This window comes from Balaenoptera musculus, chromosome 21 (assembly GCF_009873245.2).
Source record: "Balaenoptera musculus isolate JJ_BM4_2016_0621 chromosome 21, mBalMus1.pri.v3, whole genome shotgun sequence".
Taxonomy (NCBI): domain Eukaryota; kingdom Metazoa; phylum Chordata; class Mammalia; order Artiodactyla; family Balaenopteridae; genus Balaenoptera; species Balaenoptera musculus.
The window spans coordinates 16,645,365-16,664,904 of NC_045805.1; the positions used below are offsets into that span (position 1 = coordinate 16,645,365).

General features: G+C 36.0%; 1 long non-coding RNA gene across 1 annotated transcript; it reads left to right on the forward strand.

The window, feature by feature from the left end:
* The first annotated feature begins 4,660 nt into the window (after positions 1–4,660).
* LOC118887747 lies at positions 4,661–19,077 on the forward strand. The gene is made up of 3 exons (XR_005018143.1): positions 4,661–4,753; positions 6,890–6,892; positions 19,067–19,077. It is a non-coding gene; the product is annotated as an uncharacterized LOC118887747 (long non-coding RNA).
* The last annotated feature ends 463 nt before the right edge of the window (positions 19,078–19,540 follow it).

Consider the following 19,540-nt stretch of genomic DNA (forward strand, 5'->3'; position numbering starts at 1 on the left):
TTTCACAATATTGATTCTTCCAATCCAAGAACATGGTATATCTCTCCATCTGTTGGTATCATCTTTAATTTCTTTCATCAGTGTCTTCTAGTTTTCTGCATACAGGTCTTTTGTCTCCCTAGGTAGGTTTATTCCTAGGTATTTTATTCTTTTTGTTGCAAGGGTAAATGGGAGTGTTTCCTTAATTTCTCTTTCAGATTTTTCACCATTAATGTATAGGAATGCAAGAGATTTCTGTGCATTAATTTTGTATACTGCAACTTTACCAAATTCCTTGATTAGCTCTAGTAGTTTTCTGGTGGCATATTTAGGATTCTCTATGTATAGTATCAAGTCATCTGCAAACAGTGACGGTTTTACTTCTTCTTTTCCAGTTTGTATTCCTTTTATTTCTTTTTTCTTCTCTGATTGCTGTGGCTAGGACTTCCACAATTATGTTGAATAATAGTGGTGACAGTGGACATCCTTGTATTGTTCCTGATCTTAGAGGAAATGCTTTCAGTTTTTCACCATTTCCTGTGCGTTTGTGGAATATGGCCTTTATTATGTTGAGGTAGGTTCCCTCTATGCCCACTTTCTGGAGAGTTTTTACCATAAATGGGTGTTGCATTTTGTCAAAAGCTTTTTCTGCATCTATTGAAATGATCACATGGTTTTTATTCTTCAATTTCTTAAAATGGTGTATCACACTGATTTGCATATATTGAAGAATCCTTGCATCCCTGGGATAAATCCCATTTGATCATGGTGTATGATCCTTTTAATATGTTGTTAGATTCTGTTTGTTAGTATTTTGCTGAGGATTTTTGCATCTATATTCATCAGTGATATTGGTCTGTTATTTTCTTTTTTTGTAGTATCTTCGTCTGGTTTCGGTATCAGGGTGATGGTGGCCTCACAAAATAAGTTTGGGAGTGTTCCTTCTTCTGCAATTTTTTGGAAGAGTTTGAGAAGGACGGGTGTTAGTTCTTCTCTAAATGTTTGATAGAACTCACCTGTGAAGCCATCTGGCCCTGGACTTTTGTTTGTTGGAAGATTTTTAATCACAGTTTCAATTTCATTACTTGTGATTGGTCTGTTCATATTTTCTGTTTCTTCCTGGTTCGGTCTTGGAAGGTTATACCTTTCTAAGAATTTGTCCATTTCTTCCAGGTTGTCTGTTTCATTAGCTTAGAGTTGCTTGTACTCGTCTCTTAGGATGCTTTGTATTTCTGCGGTGTCTGTTGTAACTTCTCCTTTTTCATTTCTAATTTTATTGATTTGAGTCCTCTCCCTCTTTTTCTTGATGAGTCTGGCTAATGGTTTATCAATTTTGTTTATCTTCTCAAAGAACCAGCTTTTAGTTTTTTTGATCTTTGCTATTGTTTTCTTTGTTTCTATTTCATTTACTTCTGCTCTGATCTTTATGATTTCTTTCCTTCTACCAACTTTGGGTTTTGTTTGTTCTTCTTTCTCTAGTTCCTTTAGGTGTAAGGTTAGATTTTTTATTTGAGATGTTTGTTGCTTCTTGAGGTAGGATTGTATTGCTATAAACTTTCCTCTTAGAACTGCTTTTGCTGCATCCCATAGGTTTTGGATAATCATGTTTTCATTGTCATTTGTCTCTACGTATTTTTTTGATTTCCTCTTTGATTTCTTCAGTGATCTCTTGGTTATTTAGTAATGTATTGTTTAGCCTCCATGTGTTTGTGGTTTTCACGTTTTTTTCCCTGTAATTGATTTCTAATCTCATAGCGTTGTGGTCAGAAAAGATGCTTGATATGATTTCAATTTTCTTAAGTTTACTGAGGCTTGATTTGTGACCCAAGATGTGATCTATCCTGGAGAACGTTCCGTGCACACTTGAGAAGTGTAATCTGCTGTTTTTGGATGGAATGTCCTATAAATATCAATTAAATCTGTCTGGTCTATTGTGTCATTTAAAGCTTGTGTTTCCTTATTAATTTTCTGTCTGGATGATCTGTCCATTGGTGTAAGTGAGGTGTTAAAGTCCCCCACTATTACTGTGTTGCTGTTGATTTCCTCTTTTATAGCTGTTAGCAGTTGCCTTATGTATTGAGGTGCTCCTATGTTGGGTGCATATATATATTTATAATTGTTACATCTTCTTCTTGGATTGATCCCTTGATCATTATGTATTGTCCTTCCTTGTCTCTTGTAGCATTCTTTATGTTAAAGTCTATTATATCTGATATGAGTATTGTACTCCAGCTTTCTTTTGATTTCCATTTGCATGGAATATCTTTTTCCATCCCCTCACTTTCAGTCTGTATGTGTCCCTAGGTCTGAAGTGGGTCTCTTGTAGACAGCATATAGATGGGTCTTGTTTTTGTATTCATTCAGCCAGTGTATGTCTTTTGGTTGGAGCATTTAATCATTCATGTTTAAGGTAATTATCGATATGTATGTTCCTATTACCATATTCTTAATTGTTATGGGTTTGTTTTTGTAGGTTCTTTTCTTCTCTTGTGTTTCCCATTTAGAGAAGTTCCTTTAGCATTTGTTGTAGAGCTGGTTTGGTGGTGCTGAATTCTCTTAGCTTTTGCTTGTCTGTAAAGCTTTTGATTTCTCCATCGAATCTGAATGAGATCCTTGCCGGGTAGAGTCATCTTCGTTGCAGGTTCTTCCCTTTCATCACTTTAAATATGTCATGCCACTCCCTTCTGGTCTGTAGAGTTTTTGCTGAGAAATCAGCTGTTAACCTTATGGGATTTCCCTTGTATGTTATTTGCCGTTTTTCCCATGTTGCTTTCAATAATTTTTCTTTGTCTTTAATTTCTGCCAATTTGATTACTATGTGTCTCAGCATGTTTCTCCTTGGGTTTATCCTGTATGGGACTCTCAGTGCTTCCTGGACTTGGGTGGCTATTTCCTTTCCCATGTTAGGGAGGTTTTCGACTATAATCTCTTCAAATATTTTCTTGGGTCCTTTCTCTGTCTCTTCTCCTTCTGGGACCCCTATAATGCGAATGTTGTTGCATTTGACGTTGTCCCAGAGGTCTCTTAGGCTGCCTTCATTTCTTTTCATTCTTTTTACTTTATTCTGTTCCACAGCAGTGAATTCCACCATTCTGTCTTCCAGGTCACTTATCTGTTCTTCTGCCTCAGTTATTCTGCTATTGATTCCTTCTAGTGTAGTTTTCATTTCAGTTATTGTATTGGTCATCTCTGTTTGTTTATTCTTTAATTCTTCTAGGTCTTTCTTAAACTTTTCTTGCATCTTCTCGATCTTTGCCTCCATTCTTTTTCTGAGGTCCTGGATCATCTTCACTATCAGTATTCTGAATTCTTTTTCTGGAAGGTTGTCTATCTCCACTTCATTTAGTTGTTTTTCTGGGGTTTTATCTTGTTCCTTCATCTGGTACATAGCTCTCTGCCTTTTCATCTTGTCTGTCTTTCTGTGAATGTGGTTTCTGTTCCACAGGCTGAAGGACTGTAGTTCTTCTTGCTTCTGCTGTCTGGTCTCTGGTGGATGAGGCTATCTAAGATGCTTGTGGAAGTTTCCTGATGGGAGGGACTGGTGTTGGGTAGAGCTGGCTGTTGCTCTGGTGGGCAGAGCTCAGTAAAACTTTAATCCACTTGTCTGCTGATGGGTGAGGCTGGGTTCCCTCTCTGTTGGTGTGGCCTGAGGCAATCCAACACTGGAGCCTACCTGGAGGGCTGAAGCCAAGGAGTATCTCCCAGAACTTCTGCTGCCAGTGTCCTTGTCCTCACGGTGAAACACAGCCATCCCCCGCCTCTGCAGGAGACCCTCCAACACTAGCAGGTAGGTCTGGTTCAGTCTCCTATGGAGTCACTGCTTCTTCCCCTGGGTCCTCATGCGCTCACTACTTTGTGTGTGTCCTCCAAGAGTGGAGTCTCTTTTCCCCTAGTCCTGTTGAAGTCCTGCAATCAAATCCTGCTAGCCTTCAATGTCTGATTCTCTAGGAATTCCTCCTCCTGTTGCCGGACCCCCAGGTTGGGAAGCCTGATGTGGGGCTCACAACTTTCACTCCAGTGGGTGGACTTCTGTGGTATAAGTGTTCTCCAGTTTGTGAGTCACCCACCCAGGGGTTATGGGATTTGATTTTATTGTGATTGCGCTCCTCCTACCATCTCATTGTGGCTTCTCCTTTGTCTTTGGATGTGGGGTATCTTTTTTGGTGAGTTCCAGTGTCTGCCTCTTCATGATTGTTCAGCAGTTAGTTGTGATTCCAGTGCTCTCGTGAGAGGGAGTGAGAGCACGTTCTTGTACTCCGCCATGTTGAACCAAATCCCCTCTTTAATCCATTTTGAGTTTATTTTTGTGTATGGTGTTAGGGAGTGTTCTAATTTCATTCTTTCACATATAGCTGTCCAGTTTTCCCAGCACCACTTATTGAAGAGGCTGTCTTTTCTCCATTGTATATTCTTGCCTCCTTTATAAAAAACAAGGTGACCATATGTGTGTGGGTTTATCTCTGGGCTTTCTATCCTGTTCCATTGATCTATATTTCTGTTTTGGTGCCAGTACCATACTCTCTTGATTATTGTAGCTTTGTAGTATAGTCTGAAGGGTAATATTTTTATACTCCTCAACTGAGGCAGGTTTTTTTTTGTTGTTGTTTTTTTGTTTATTTGTTTTAGTTGTGGAGTGTTACTGTTTATTTACTTATTTATTTACTGGCCAGGCCATGTGGCATGTAGGATCCTAGTTCCTCAACCAGAGATCAAACTCGGAACCCCTGCATCGGAAGCATGGAGTCTTAACCACTGGACCATCAGGGAAGTCCCTGTTGGTTTGTTTTGTTTTTATTTTTTATTTTTGTTTTGTTTTTTTTTTGGTCTTTGCAATCCCTGTTTCTTCTTCTGTCAGTTCCAAGTATGTCCTATGGACTTTCATGTGTGGTGCAGCCAGCAGAATTTTTTTTCTGGCAATGGTCATATGGTCCACACCATTCTTTGTATCCTTGATAAAACTGTCTATTGAATTATCTTTCCTCACAACAATGTCTGTCACATGAATTTTATCACACACTTGGGGACTCTTGACTACTCTCTTATCTACACAAGCAAATTGTACAACTGTCTTCTAAGACAGGAACCATCTTATTAATCTCATTAGATGAAGAGAATATGTCTCAGAAGGATAATCAACAACTAAAATATTCCCAATTTTGTCAAAATCTGTTAAAATATAGACGCCACAAACTGTAGGAATAAGCTTGGCACAAGAGAACTAACCTCTAAGCAATACTCTTTCATATATAAAAAATTGGTCACAATTACAATACAGTACTTACCAGTATTTTACACAAGGATAAATCAGTTCCATATACAGGATTAGCATAATGATTTATATGTCTTATATAGGTCAATAAATGCAGTTTTTATAATTAGTATTATAAAATTTTAAATGATTTGTTAACAACAGAAATTCTAGTCGAAGATTCAGTAGATAGGACTTACATCAATATGTAGTGATAGTCTGTAGGGTTGAAGTCCACAAAAGTAGAGTAACCATGCAACCTCTTTTTCTCAGGACATAGTCAATGTATATCTGTAGTCCAGCATAATTATTAGTTAATAACACACCCTTTTACTCTATGTCAGAGTTTAGATGATATTTAAAGTTTGCTCTAACTCTTAGGGACAGAATCAATGAGTGGGCGCCAGCGAAGGTATCCAGGGAATATGACAAGAAAGAAAATAGATATTTAGTCTCATGGAAATCCAAGCAGGAATAAACAGTGATGTTTTTAAGAGTAAACTGAGATAGGAAGAAGCATGAAATCAATTCATGGGTCTGCACCTTCCACAATAACCGGTTAGAACGTACTTAGGTAGTTGGCCCCAGAAACTGTGATGGTGGTCTGAGACAAAGCCGTAGTTTATACCTTAGAACAAGGTCAGCCAGCAAAAGCAAGGCAGAAACAAATCTCACAAGAGTTAGATTTCTAGGAATTGTGTAGGTCAGAAATGAAGCACAGAATACCCAGAGGGGAAGACTGCATGCATAGTAAAAATAACAAAAACAATTAATATTACTGAAAATTGTTTATGTGTATTACCTCTTTCAATTTCCTGATATGGAATTTGGAGTCAGTGTCAATTTCAAGTCCTGTGTCTGTCACTTACATCCATATCACCTTGTCTAAGTTATTTAACTTTCTTATAACTCAGTATCTTGATGTTAAAGTACAAATAACGATATATACCTCACTGGTTTATTATGATGAATAAATAAATAAATAAATACATACATAAATACATACATAGAGAGAGAGAGAGAGAGAGAGAGAGAAAGAGAGAGAATATATGCGCAAACACACATGGAACCTAGCAAACAAGAAGAACACATCAGTCAGAATTATTTTAAGCTAATAGCAAGGAATCTGAAACTATGTTTACTTGATTCTTAGTAGACTCTTTGTGAATGGTCTTTTGGCAAGGGTACTGAATAAAAACCTTCATTTAAAAAAAAGAACACATCAGTGTTGTTATTACTATGGTGATTATGAAAAGTATAATTTGAAATGGAGTTTTTATTTCAGGATCAAAGTCCAGCTTCTCCCTCTTGGACTAAAATCAGAACCAGATTGTCAATAGTTTTACTTAGTCCTGAATCACCTGATCTAGAGACTTGTAAATCGCCATGTTAATTCAGGCATGCAAGGTGGGATAAAGCTTTTGTGAAGGGGGAAAGATGCTTCAGGTATTGGTTAAGAAGACATATAGAAGCTAGGAAATAAACAATCCTCGATAATCTCTATGAACCATGTGCTTGAGAGTATTTGCTTCTAGGAAAACCCATATATTCACAGTACATTGATGTTACACTAAACCATTGGATTTGCAGGAAATCTGAGAGCTGAGAATTGACATTGTTGAATATTCTAGAATGGTTCTTATTTCTTTCCCAGAAGCATAGTGTGTATGGAATGTGACAACTTCAGCTATTTCAGTAATGTGACAAATTTATCAATTATCTAAAATTAATTAAGTGGACCTAATGAAATTAATTGCATCAAGCTGAGCTTTAGAGAAAAATTTTCCCTTCCTAAAAGAAGTACAAATAATATGGATGTGGAAAAAATGTATGCCTGATACAAAATTAACTTCAGTACATATACCGGCCTAACATTTTGAATTCTTGCCCTCAAGAAGGAGCTAAGTTGAATCTTGCTTTTCTCAGTGATGGCTAAGCTGTTGATAGTCAACAGTGGTTGACTGGTCCCCAAAAGACTCACAGAACACTCATTAGTTTTTCCCTACTGCCTGGAAAATTTTAGAGCAATACTTCCAGAGACTTAAGTAAGGACATGAGGAGATAATTATCTTTAGAGTTAAGTACTTCTCAAATATTCTATTATATACACTATAGATTCAGGTCAATTGGGGAAGATATACAACAACACTGGACCAGTCATTATTTCTCTTGTTAACAGTAAATGTTTCCAGACTACATATTCAAACGTTACTGTAATTATAAAAATCCTTGGCCCCAAATTTGAATTTGAATCAGAGTTGGCTTTGCAGTTTTTTTCCAATTCCTAAAATGTGGCTATTCGGTTAATAAAATCTTGTACTGACCACATACTTATAGCTATTGTTCTCTGTGCCCAGTTCACTCCCCATATCTGGAGGAATCACCTTGCTTTTCCTTGCTCCATTTACATGCTACAATGGGAGGCGTCATGGTTTTACAACAGGACCTTATTTATCTGGTAACAGGCAATATGCCCAGGTATGGGTCCTTGACTCAAGCTGGGCAAATCAGCTTTCCACAAAAATGCTATATTGAAGCTAAGAAAAATTTGATGGAGGGTTTCTCCAGGAGACTGAACAGCAACATGTAAACTTGGAATTTGTTATAACCAAGCTTTCAACCATGTAGACTAAGAAAAAAGATAATGCCAGGCCTAGGCATGCAGAAGAAACGAGAGATATAAGGTGAAGAAAGAATCTTATTCAACTGCCTGGGTTTATTTTATTCCTGAGGTTCTGCTGCATCCCTCCTCTTTATTTTCATCCCAAATTTGTATAATCTACTGAATTTTCTTTTCTATTTAATCTCATTGGGCTAGATTCATGTTTCTTGCAATCAAGAGCCTTCACTAAAGCATACCTTATTTCTGTTGAGGACTTGGAAAAACTACCATTAACATTTACCTCTGAAAGGTATTTTCAATGATCTTCTATCTCAGTATTTCTGAGATAGTAGATAAAGAAGATGGTACATCATTAAACAGGTTTGAAAAAACCAAGTTGAACAAAGCTAAGCTTTTTTCTTTCTTTTTTTTCTTTTTTTCCACTTTTGACTATCCTCTCAGAGCCTTTAAAATGCCATGTGCGTCGTGACTCTCTAAGCCCATAGTACTTTGTGTAGCATTTTGCACTCACGTGTGATCCTAGAACACTTTTCTGAGGAGCATCTTCAGAAATAGTACTTCACAGAAAACCCTTTGCAATACACTGATCTATCCTAAAGAAGAAAGCAAGGCTAAGACATTTTATTTAATCTAACTCATGTCATAGCCAAAAGAGAACCAGCGCTAAATACAGATTTATACATGAGCTGTAGGACTGCGAGTGCCTTAGAGTGATAAACTGAGAGCGTTTCGTTAGATAAGAAATTTGTTTGGCAACGTGTGTCACTGGAACAGAAGGAGCAACTGATAGACAACATCCCCTGAGGCATAACCATTACACTCTACTGACAGACTCCTTAAAAAGAGACCACAGAACCAAGCAACTTAAAGGCTCTTTGCTGAGTTGCCAACTCCATCGGCTGAGAGCTGGCTCAGACAGACCCTGCCGGAGCCCCGTAGGAGCAGAGGGTGACCTCCCACTCACGCTTCTCTTGTCCCTTGCTGGACCAGAGACCACAGGACATACTGAGATGCCTCCTTCCAGGACTTCTCCTTGGGGTGGTTTGTTACCCCCTTTCCTATTTTCTCCATTTTGACTAACCCGTGCTGTGTGCTAATTGTGTGCAAAAACCACAGTGATTAATGGCCGTGTTTTATCTCCAATCCTGTGATTTTTCTACCTGACCTTGCCACTGGGCCCTGTGACAGAGAAATGGAATTATGCATGTGAAAAATTGTATGATTTAGTTTTTTTTACATGAAGAGTAGACAGCTGTTTCAAGTTTATAGGACAGTCAATAAATGCCTCTCTTCTCTTTACTTTCTTTCTCTTCTCCCCTAATAAAATCACAGATTATTTTTCTAATCCTCCAAACACTGACCATCATCACACGCTTCATATGGTCACTTAATATTACCAGTTATTACAAGCAGGTTAATATGTAAACATGAACAAAACAAGCAAACAAAAAACAGGTACCTAAAAGATGTTATAGGTTATAGAACTTGGAATTTCATAAAGGCCAATAAATGACAGATAGTCATAGACGACTGTTTGTACTCACCTTGGGTCTTCAGAGGAAAAGGTGTGAGGAATGAAATCTTTACAGACGCTGTCGTGAAAACTTACCTGCAGTTTCACTGAAAGTATAACTTTGTTAAAGCTTGTGTTTCCAACCCAACACAGAAGGGGCAGCACCATCCACAAAGTAATACAGACAGACTCTGGGATCCCCTGTTTTGTATCCCATTTCTTCATCTCATATCCTCCAGACGTTCACACCATCTGGTAATTCTACTGCCCAATTTCACAAACATTTTTCTAGTTAGAACTTGATCACCTCTTGGCCAAGACTCTTTCAGACTCTTTTCCTATCCTTTATTTTCTACCTTGTCACCGAAAGGATTGTGACTTTTAATCTTTGTAATATTGTAACATCCAAAGTAGCTTTTAAGTTTTCTATGTTATGCTTTGTTGAATGATTACAAATAGCAAAACACTGTGCTAAATAAGTCCCCCAACACACATTACTCCATGCAATTGTCACAATAATTCTAAGTTGGATACCCTTATTTACCACACTTGCAGTAAATGCGAGAGCCAGAATCCCAAAGAAATCCTGTGCCACTTTGAAATCAAGTAGCCTCTTGGTAAATATTTGATGACGCTCAAATGTCTTTACCATGAACTCACCAGCACCCTCACAACTCTTGATTAATGAAATAAGGAGAAAGGAAGGCATTTGCCAAGTAATAATCAACACAGAATTTCCCTTTTCACCTAAACCATCTATAAGGAATCACAGGAGCAGTTTTGTGGCTGATAAAGTAGATTTTTAAAAAAAGTAGAAAGAAACAAAAAAGCAAAGATATTCTAAACACTGGTTGAAGGCAACAGTTTTAAAAGCCAGACCATCAGGAAATCAATGTGAGAACACAAACCATAAAACACTATCTTTATATTTCCCTGTATTTTCAACAAAGTGGGACACTGTATTAGTCATCATGAATTTTAAATGTATTTTGCACAACATTTTGTATAAATCCATTCTAGATAATGCTCAAAGTCTGTTTGAATCCCAGAAAAGTTAAAGAGGACATCCATGATCATATGTTCTTTGAGAGAAGCTACCGTGTCAGATACATGGTGCTATTTCCTGGGATCCTTACACCAGTATTTGCCAATGGTCTTACTCGGAATATTAGTTCCATGTTGTATTTATATGTATTTAAAGAATTTTAAAAAGGATTTGTTGTTGATGTATTGTAAGTCTAGGAAACAACATATCAGGGCAGAGCTTCTCACACATCCGTATGCCATGGATTAAATCAGAGTGAGATTTGGAATACCTTAGCCCTTTGGGTGCCTAATATTGTGAGGCCATAGACAAAGGTGACCAGCTTCATTTACATATCCCATAATGCTGAACAAACTGTGATTTTCCAAGAGTGCCAGAATGTGAAAAAGGCTGCAAGCATTCAGTTAGGTTTTTTGTTTCAGGAAGCAAACATCACCTCTTGGTAAACTGATCAAAAAAAGGAAACTTATTGTTGATAATACAAACAAACATGCATATAATGGGTGAAAATACACACTGTCAAAGATAGTGGAGTTCCATTTAAAGGCATACAGTCCCGGTGGTCATAAGCAGCCAGATTGGCACTACTCGGGTTAAAGGAAAATAGGACTTTGGGCTGTTAGTAGTGGTTTTGTTTTATTTTGATTTGATCAAGTTCAATTGCTTTACTTAATTTTCCAAATTTTTAATCTGTATTATAAATCATACAAGAAACATATATGAATTTTCTATACGTGATCAAAAACAGTAGGTACTTGATCACAGAACCTTTATTCACAGTTCATTTCAAAGAACCAAAGCTCTACAAAGCATATTTTTGTTAATTTGTTTTATAACTAAATTTGCTTAAAAGACCTATTCTTACACACTTCAAATGCATCTAAATAAAGCTAAAAAACAGAGAGATGCAGAAACATAACTAACAATTTTAACAAGAAGTAAATTATCAGGACTGAAGTTGGTAATCATCACACCTTCACTTTTGTATTAATTAACTTTTTTAACTGTGAGAAATTGGAGCGACAACGAGAAGAGATGAAAACTCTAGGTCTATGCTTTAAGCACAGTGGCTGCCTAACAAATGGAACGGTTTAAATTCTTTAATTATCATAAAGACTACCAGAACTCAGATTCCACCTGAAACACCCTTGCATTTTAAACATATATTAAAAGCAAAAGACGAACACTAGTAAGGTGAAAACGTATTCATATTGGCTCATGTTTCTCCCTGATTTTTCCCATCCGTGGAAAGGTTACCACCAACCTCTGAGTTGCTCAATCGAGTAACTACTCTTTGGGGGTATGCTCATCTCCCCGAACCAGTTCTAAATCACTTTGTTTATTCCACCTCCAATAACACGTTAAATTTATGCAATTCCCTCTATTTTCTAGTTTGAAAGAGTAATAGAGTACTAATCTACCCAAGGTAAACATTATTTCAGACAGACTTTCCATAATAATAATAATAAAACAGGAAATATGCCCAAAACACATTTTTAGAGGTAGAGGTAACCTTTCTAATTTATAGACTGAATGGGTGACATTTGAACAGGTTATAATTTAAAAAAATAGTTCGGAACCTTAGCAGCCTGGTTCAAACAATTATCGCCTGTCCTCCACCTCTGTGGTGGTCTACTCACCGGTTTCCCACTGAATCTCAAGTCTTCTTTTAGAGTAATCGCCACACAGGATCTAAATCAAAAAAGCAAATAATAGGCTTAAAAATCTTCCTGCTGTAAAACTTTCAATCCCATTTCAATACTTTTTAAAGTCAAAATCAGGGCTTCCTATTATGACCTGTAATGCCACCTTCTGTGCTTTGTTCTTTATTATATCTTTGGCCTCAACCTACTGCCCTCTTCCCAGAATATATAGCAAGTTCTTTCCTACCTAGGACTTCTGCACATGTTCATTAGGGAGGGATTTAGAATGCTCTTCACCTGCTGGGTGCAAGTCTTGCTCTCTTCATCGGTCAGGTCCCAGTCTCAACATTACTCTTCCTTTGAGAGTTTTGACCGAGAATCAAAATGACTTTCCCTTCTTTCAGGCCCTCAATATTCACTATTAACACACCTACTTTGTTTCCTTCATAGATTTTCAGAATGTGTAGATTATATAATTTTTTATTACTTGTCTCCCATAGTAGATGCATCTTATGGAAACAGACTCTTTGTTTTCTTTATTCATAACTGTGCACTCTGTGTCTAGTTACTTGCCTTTCATCTAGCAGGTCTCAGTACATATTTGTTAAATGAATTAGTGATTGATTATTGGGTCACTGTTGTCCTCATATTTATTTTTCAAAGGAAAGAGGGATTTTTAAGGTTTCTGGACCCAATTCCAATGGGTGTGTGTGGGGCGGAGAGGCAGTCTTTCTCACACCACAAGCAATTCTCAGACACCATCATCAGGATGCAGAGGTTCCATGTTCTCTGGAGGTGCCACTCTCCCAGAATCTCCATGCATTCACCAACCTGGAAGCTCTCTGAACCCTCTCCTTTTGGGTTTTTATGGAGGCTTCATAACATAGTCATGAACAATTAAATCATTGGCCATTGGCAATCAATTCAACTTCCAGCCCCTCTCCATACCTAGAGATTGGGGGTGGGATTGAGACTGAAAATTCCAACCCTCTAATCACCTGGTTGGTTCTCCTGGCGACCAGCCCCCATCCTTAGGTGATCTAGGGGCTTTCCAAAAGTCACCTTATTAAAGTAACAAAAACCATCATTCTGTCTCTCATCACTTAAGAAATTCCAAAGGTTTTGGGATCTCTGTGCCAGAAATGGGGATGAAGACCAAACACGTATTTATTATAAATCAAAATATCACAGAGGGCTTATCTTACTGCTACTTTTCATTGCTGTAAGAAATGAAATTCCTGACAAATGCCTGTTCTCATTATATAATTTACTCAAATGATGGCAAAGTGGATTTCTTGCTAGGTGTTAAGCTCCTGAGGGAATTGGGCTATGTGTTTCTCTCCATGCTAGTAGGTAGTAATAATGACAGAAAATGCTTTGATGCTATCTTAATTTCACTCTTAGAAGTCATTTCCAATGAGGAATCCTCCAGAAAATTATCAATTTACCCTGCTTTCAGGTCATAATAAATGCTATGTTACATCTACTTTAAAATACCTCATAGGAAAGTATGTAATAAAATACCAATCCCTTCCTTGTCTTCTCTCTTGGAGAGATGTTGACTTTTATACATTTGACAGTACATTCCTGCTGCATTCCAAACACCATTCAATTAAGAAACCTTCCCAGCTGGCATAGCCAATAAATACTTGAATTTTTCTAAATGTTTTTTGGGATCTTTCTTTAGCCCCAAGACCTCCAGTTTTCACAATATTGTCATTTTAATATGAGTTTCTTTTCATAGCCTTAGCAAAAGAAATAAAATGCACATTTTTTTTTTTAGATTACACTTTTCCAAAAATAGTGTGTAGCAAAAAAGAAAAGAATATGTCTTGAAATTATTCAGCAATCACTTTAAAAATGCTTATATGTAAATCTATGTTTTGGAAGATATTTATAAAATAATTCAATTAACTTTGGTTATAAATACACATTTAAATAAATGAGTTGTTAAAATACAGAATATCATTTTGCTTCCATTAGAACATAATAAAGTTTGCTGTTTTACATAAATTTGATGCTGGGGACATCTTTTCTTATCTAGGAATAAAACATAAATGACATAGTAATATAAGAATGTTGAAACATAAAGCAACTAGAAATTTTATTGTTCATTAATAATAAATTACTTATCTTGGTGATTTTATGAAAGAATATTTAAATGATTTTATATATTTTATGAAACTCAAAAGGTCTGAATCATCTGTGAGCAACAGTAAAACAACTACAAGAGGTAAAGATTTGCTGATCCTTCACTCTATAGTTACTCTAACAAAGTACCACCAACTGGGTGGCTTAAACAACAGAAATTTATTGCCTCACAGTTCTGGAGGCTGGAAGTGCAAGATCAAGGTGTCAGCAGAGCTGGTTCCTTCTGAGGGCTGTGAGAGAAAATCTGTTCCAGGCCTCTTGACTGGTTTTGGGTGGTTTGCTGGCAATCTTTGGCATTTCTCGGCTTATAAGAAGCATCACTTCGATCTTCACTTGCCTTCATTTTCATGTGATGTTTTCCCTGCATACAAGTCTCTATGCACAGTTTTCCCCGTTTTATAAGGAGAGCAGTCATATTGGATTAGGGTCCACCTTGATGACCTCATCTTAACTGTTACATCTGCAATGACCATATTGCCAAATAAGGTGACCTTTTGAGGTACTGAGGATTAGAACTTCAACATGTTAATTTTTGTAGGGACATAATTCAACCCATAACTCTTACTATATGTTAAGCATTTGCCTATCATTTCTTCATTTAATCCCCACACTAGCCCTGTAAGAGGTGTCATTATTTCCAATTTAGGGTAGAGAAAACAGACTTCAGTAGGTTAAGTAAATTAAATTTTCCAGTCACACACATCTGGCAAATGCCAGATCCAGGAGTTAAAACCAGACTTAAAAACCCAAGCCCCAAGTCTTTAGAATGACATTTTTTTTTCCCTTAACATCTTTATTGGAGTATAATTGCTTAACAATGGTGTGTTAGTTTCTGCTTTATAACAAAGTGAATCAACTATACATATACCTATATCCCCATATGTCTTCCCTCCTGTGACGTTTTGAAACTTCTAAACAAAATACAACTTTCAAACCAGTTTCATTGCTGACATATGTCTGAAAGTAGCGATATGTATTCTCAAAAGTAATTATTTAAAAGGAAGGTTATATTTATAGCATTATTTATGGTGACAGTCTCAGAGGTGTATATTATCTTCAAACTCATCAAGATGTATATACACTATACATGAACAACTTTTTTGTATGTCAACCATACCCCAATAAAAAAGAAGTAGTGCAACAGGGAAAAATAAACAGCAATGAGTTATAAGAAAAAAAGAAAAAAAATGACAGGGATAGAGAAATTGCATGTAGTATTTACAAAGAAATATTGTTACTTATAACTCAAAGATTTTTTTTTCTTTTTTGATGGCTTCTCTGCTGCATATGGATAAGCAGTAAATAGAAAGTAATATCCAAACTTGGTCTTCCTAAGTCATAACTCAAAAGACACTAGTGAAACAAAGATACAAGCTTACAAATGTCTTATGAAACCTCACCTCTAATCCAGGCATCTCTTCTGTGACTTCATCTTTCAAATTTTGGAACAAATAATAAATTCCTTTGGAATCAAATTTATGATATGGAAAAATATCTAGTATATCCCATTATAAAGCCTTTTCAATCCATTAACTTCTATTATAAATATGGAGTATTCATATCTTGAAAGTATGTATAACTTTGCTTGATATGATCACATTATGTATGTGTGCATATATAAATTTGATTGGGGGGAGGGTTGCTAGCAACATTTTGATTGTGATTTGCATTTACTTTCCCTATAATTTTTTTCTCATCTTTTAGTTCTCAAAAATCCAAATTGGTAGTCAAATTCTGGAATGTTCCCTCAAGCTCATGGCTATAAATATTAAAACAACATACTTCCCTGGTCCTATGCTAAAATTTACTGAAAACAAGAAAAACTAACTTAACTGCCTGCTCCAAAAAATACTTGCTCTTGTAGATAAGATTAAAGGAAGCAAAATAGCTTGTTTATCAAGACTAATGGCTGCTCTTCAAGACTTACTCAAGAGCCTCCCTCTACTGTGCCCATCAATCTAAAGCTTTTATATCATAATTTCTGTCCAGTTCCAACGAGTTTCAAGTCTTTGAAGAACTGCCTTAAAAAATCACATATCCCATAGCTAAAAACAGTATAAATATCTTCTCCTGATTTTCCCCTTTTGAGACACTACTAAGACGATGTCAAGGTGATATTCTATTTTACTGCAATAAGTGTAATGAACTTAACCTTTTTGTAACAAAATTTTCTGGTAGTTTTTTGTAGAGTTGATAGTCAGCAAATGAAAACAGAGCATCTGGAAATATGTAAACTTCTATTTGTAATAATGGTGGTTGTGGTAGTAATAGTAGGTATAGTAGAAGCAGCGCAGAAGTAGAAACCATACTGGCAATAGCAAGTGCTTCACATGCATTCCTATTAAATTAGTATTATGAGATTCATATAAGCCACACAGTTTTTCAAAAAGAAAAAAAAAATTATTGATTTGATATATGTTTTCAGATTCTCTATATATGATACATCCAATAATTTGAAAACTGTATTAATTCTTTTGGAATCTTAGGAGACTGATACAATTAAAGTAATGATAAAAAGTATGTAGATTCTTAAGGTATATAGAGTTCTTTATTTTCTTCCTTTGTTTTAAGATTCCAAGAAAAAAAACTTAAGTAAGTAAAATTATGCCTATTTAAAAAACACAAAACCCAAGACTCAGAGGAATTAAAGTTCATTTAGGGACTATTTGAATTAAATCCTTAAAAACTCATGTTCATTAACCCATGCCAGATTCTCCCTTCAGTATGATAGTGAAGCAACAATTTACTACCTGAAATGACACGTGTTTTAATATACTGTGGCACTTTTTATAAAGTAAAATAGCACACTAACACATTTGTACACTTCATTATATCTTAAAATAAATTTTGCATTTTCAACATATTTTTATTAGTGCTTATTTCATCTTGAGATCACCTGTTTATATATTTGTTCCATTTATCTCTTTGTGGTTGGAGATTGTATACCATTCATTTTTATATCTCTTTCCCTGAATGATGTCTGGAAAATAGGGACATAATAGGGAGATGTATAAATCAGCTGAACGAATGAAAGAATGAATGAGCAGGAGTTCTGAAAAACTGCATGGTTAATTACACAGTACATTTATTTTTTAAAAAGAACTCTGAATATTTTGTAAATGAAATATAATAATTTCCTAATTAATTTTTCATATTGGTTTTTCTTATAGTGAGCTCCTGTACTTCATTTCCCTTCATCATGCAATGGTATTTTGTTATGCATGTTTTACTAGAAAATAAACTAGGCCAGAGTGACGAATCAAAAAAGCAAATATACTCCTCACTACAATAAAAGGGATATATCATAATTCCTAGTTCTGTTTTCTGCTGAAACCTTCAGGCTAACTCCAGTTAGTTTGTAAACTGAGCATAATGAAACATTCATGATGGTTCTACAATTATTCTGTTTGTGAAGCAAATATGTCAACTCTTGTACACTTCATATGAACATTACAGCATAATTAAGGACGGGACCTACAACATTAAATAACCCAGAACTCTAGGGTAACAAGAAATGTCATGCGTTCCTGCTGGAAAGTAGTCAGACACTAGAAGCGACACTTTGCAATTGTTTTTTTTTTTTTTTTTTTAAAAGCACTTTTCTTTTTTATAGCTACTTTATTTATTTATTTTATTTTATTTTTGGCTGTGTTGGGTCTTCGGTTCATGCGAGGGCTTTCTCTAGCTGAGGCAAGTGGGGGCCACTCTTCATCGCGGTGCGGGGACCGCTCTTCATCGAGGTGCGCGGGCCTTTCACTATCGCGGCCCCTCCCGTCGCGGGGCACAGGCTCCAGACGCGCAGGCTCAGTAGTTGTGGCTCACGGGCCCAGCTGCTCCGTGGCATGTGGGATCTTCCCAGACCAGGGCTCGAACCCGTGTCCCCTGCATTAGCAGGCAGATTCTCAACCACTGCGCCACCAGGGAAGCCCTGCAATTGTTTTATAACAAAAAGTGGCCTAGATCTCTGTTCTATAATTTGTCTACCCACCAACAGCAGGTCGAAAGAGTTTTATTGTAACTCACCTCAGTAAACCAGTCTCATTGTTAAACTACTCCGACTACTCATCCCCTGGTACTTCCTTCCCTGGGGGTGAGCCCCTCGCTGGATCTTCCATTGCCTCTGAGGGCCTGTAAACACTCTGTTGCTTAGTAGACCATGATTACACACACCAGTGTTTTTGTATCTCTTGAGTTTAATAAGGGACCAGAACTTTTCTTAATTTAAGCTTTCACTAATACAGGCACACCTCATTTTATTGCTCTTCCCTTTATTGTGCTTTTTAGATATTGTGGTTTTTTGGGTATTGAAAGTTTGTGACAACCTTTCATCAAACAAGTCTGTTGGTGCCATTTATCCAACAGCATTATTTTTAATTAAGATGTGTACATTGTTTGAACTTTTAAATTTAGGAAGTCACCTTAATCACCAATTATTCAAATCTTATTATTCAAAATCCCATTGTAAAGTTTTAAGTATCGATTTTGTAATTTTTTCATGTTCCTTATTAAGATTATATTTAAGTACTGGTTAAGTAAGTTCATTCAGTCTCTGGTTTTAAATAATATTTATATATTGAAAATGTTCAAATTTATATCTCAAGACTCAGCCTGTCCACCGAATTGCTGATTCATATTCATTAGTTTATCTAACATTATTGGATATCAAATGTTCATCTAAATTTAAACCAAGAGCAAATTCTGATTTTTTCTTTTCTGCAGAATGTCATTTCCTTAGAAGTAGAAGGCCTTCCTTGACCAACACAGATAAATATCCCTCCAATGCTATAGGACCTTCTGCTATTATCTTGTACCCTATTATTCTGCTTTGAATATCTTCTGAATAATATTTATTACCTAAAATTAGATTGTATATTTATACACGTATTGACTATCTCCCCCAAACACATCCTAGAATATATACTACTTGAGAGCAAGAACTTTGCCCTTTGTATCTATAGCTCTAATAACAGTACTTTGAACATAGTTACTACTAAAAATATTTTTTAAAGAAAAATAAATATATTTTATATTTATTTGTGATTATTTGTATACTATCTCTTTTCATTAAATTTCTTTTACAAATATCCACGTGTCAAAAAGAATTATTAAGTTTTTAATATTTATTTTTTAAATGTTTCCCTTTTTTCACTTTCATATGAGTTTTATAGTTTTCTCATTGTTGGTCTCTTAGTTTTTCCAACTATGTCATGATAAAATTGGCCAATACTTACAATTTTAAATTCTAACTTTTTAAAAAATCCTTCTGGAACATCTAGAATTATCTCAAATTGTAATGATAATAGCAGAGATCCTGATCTTGTTCCATACTTCAGAGAAA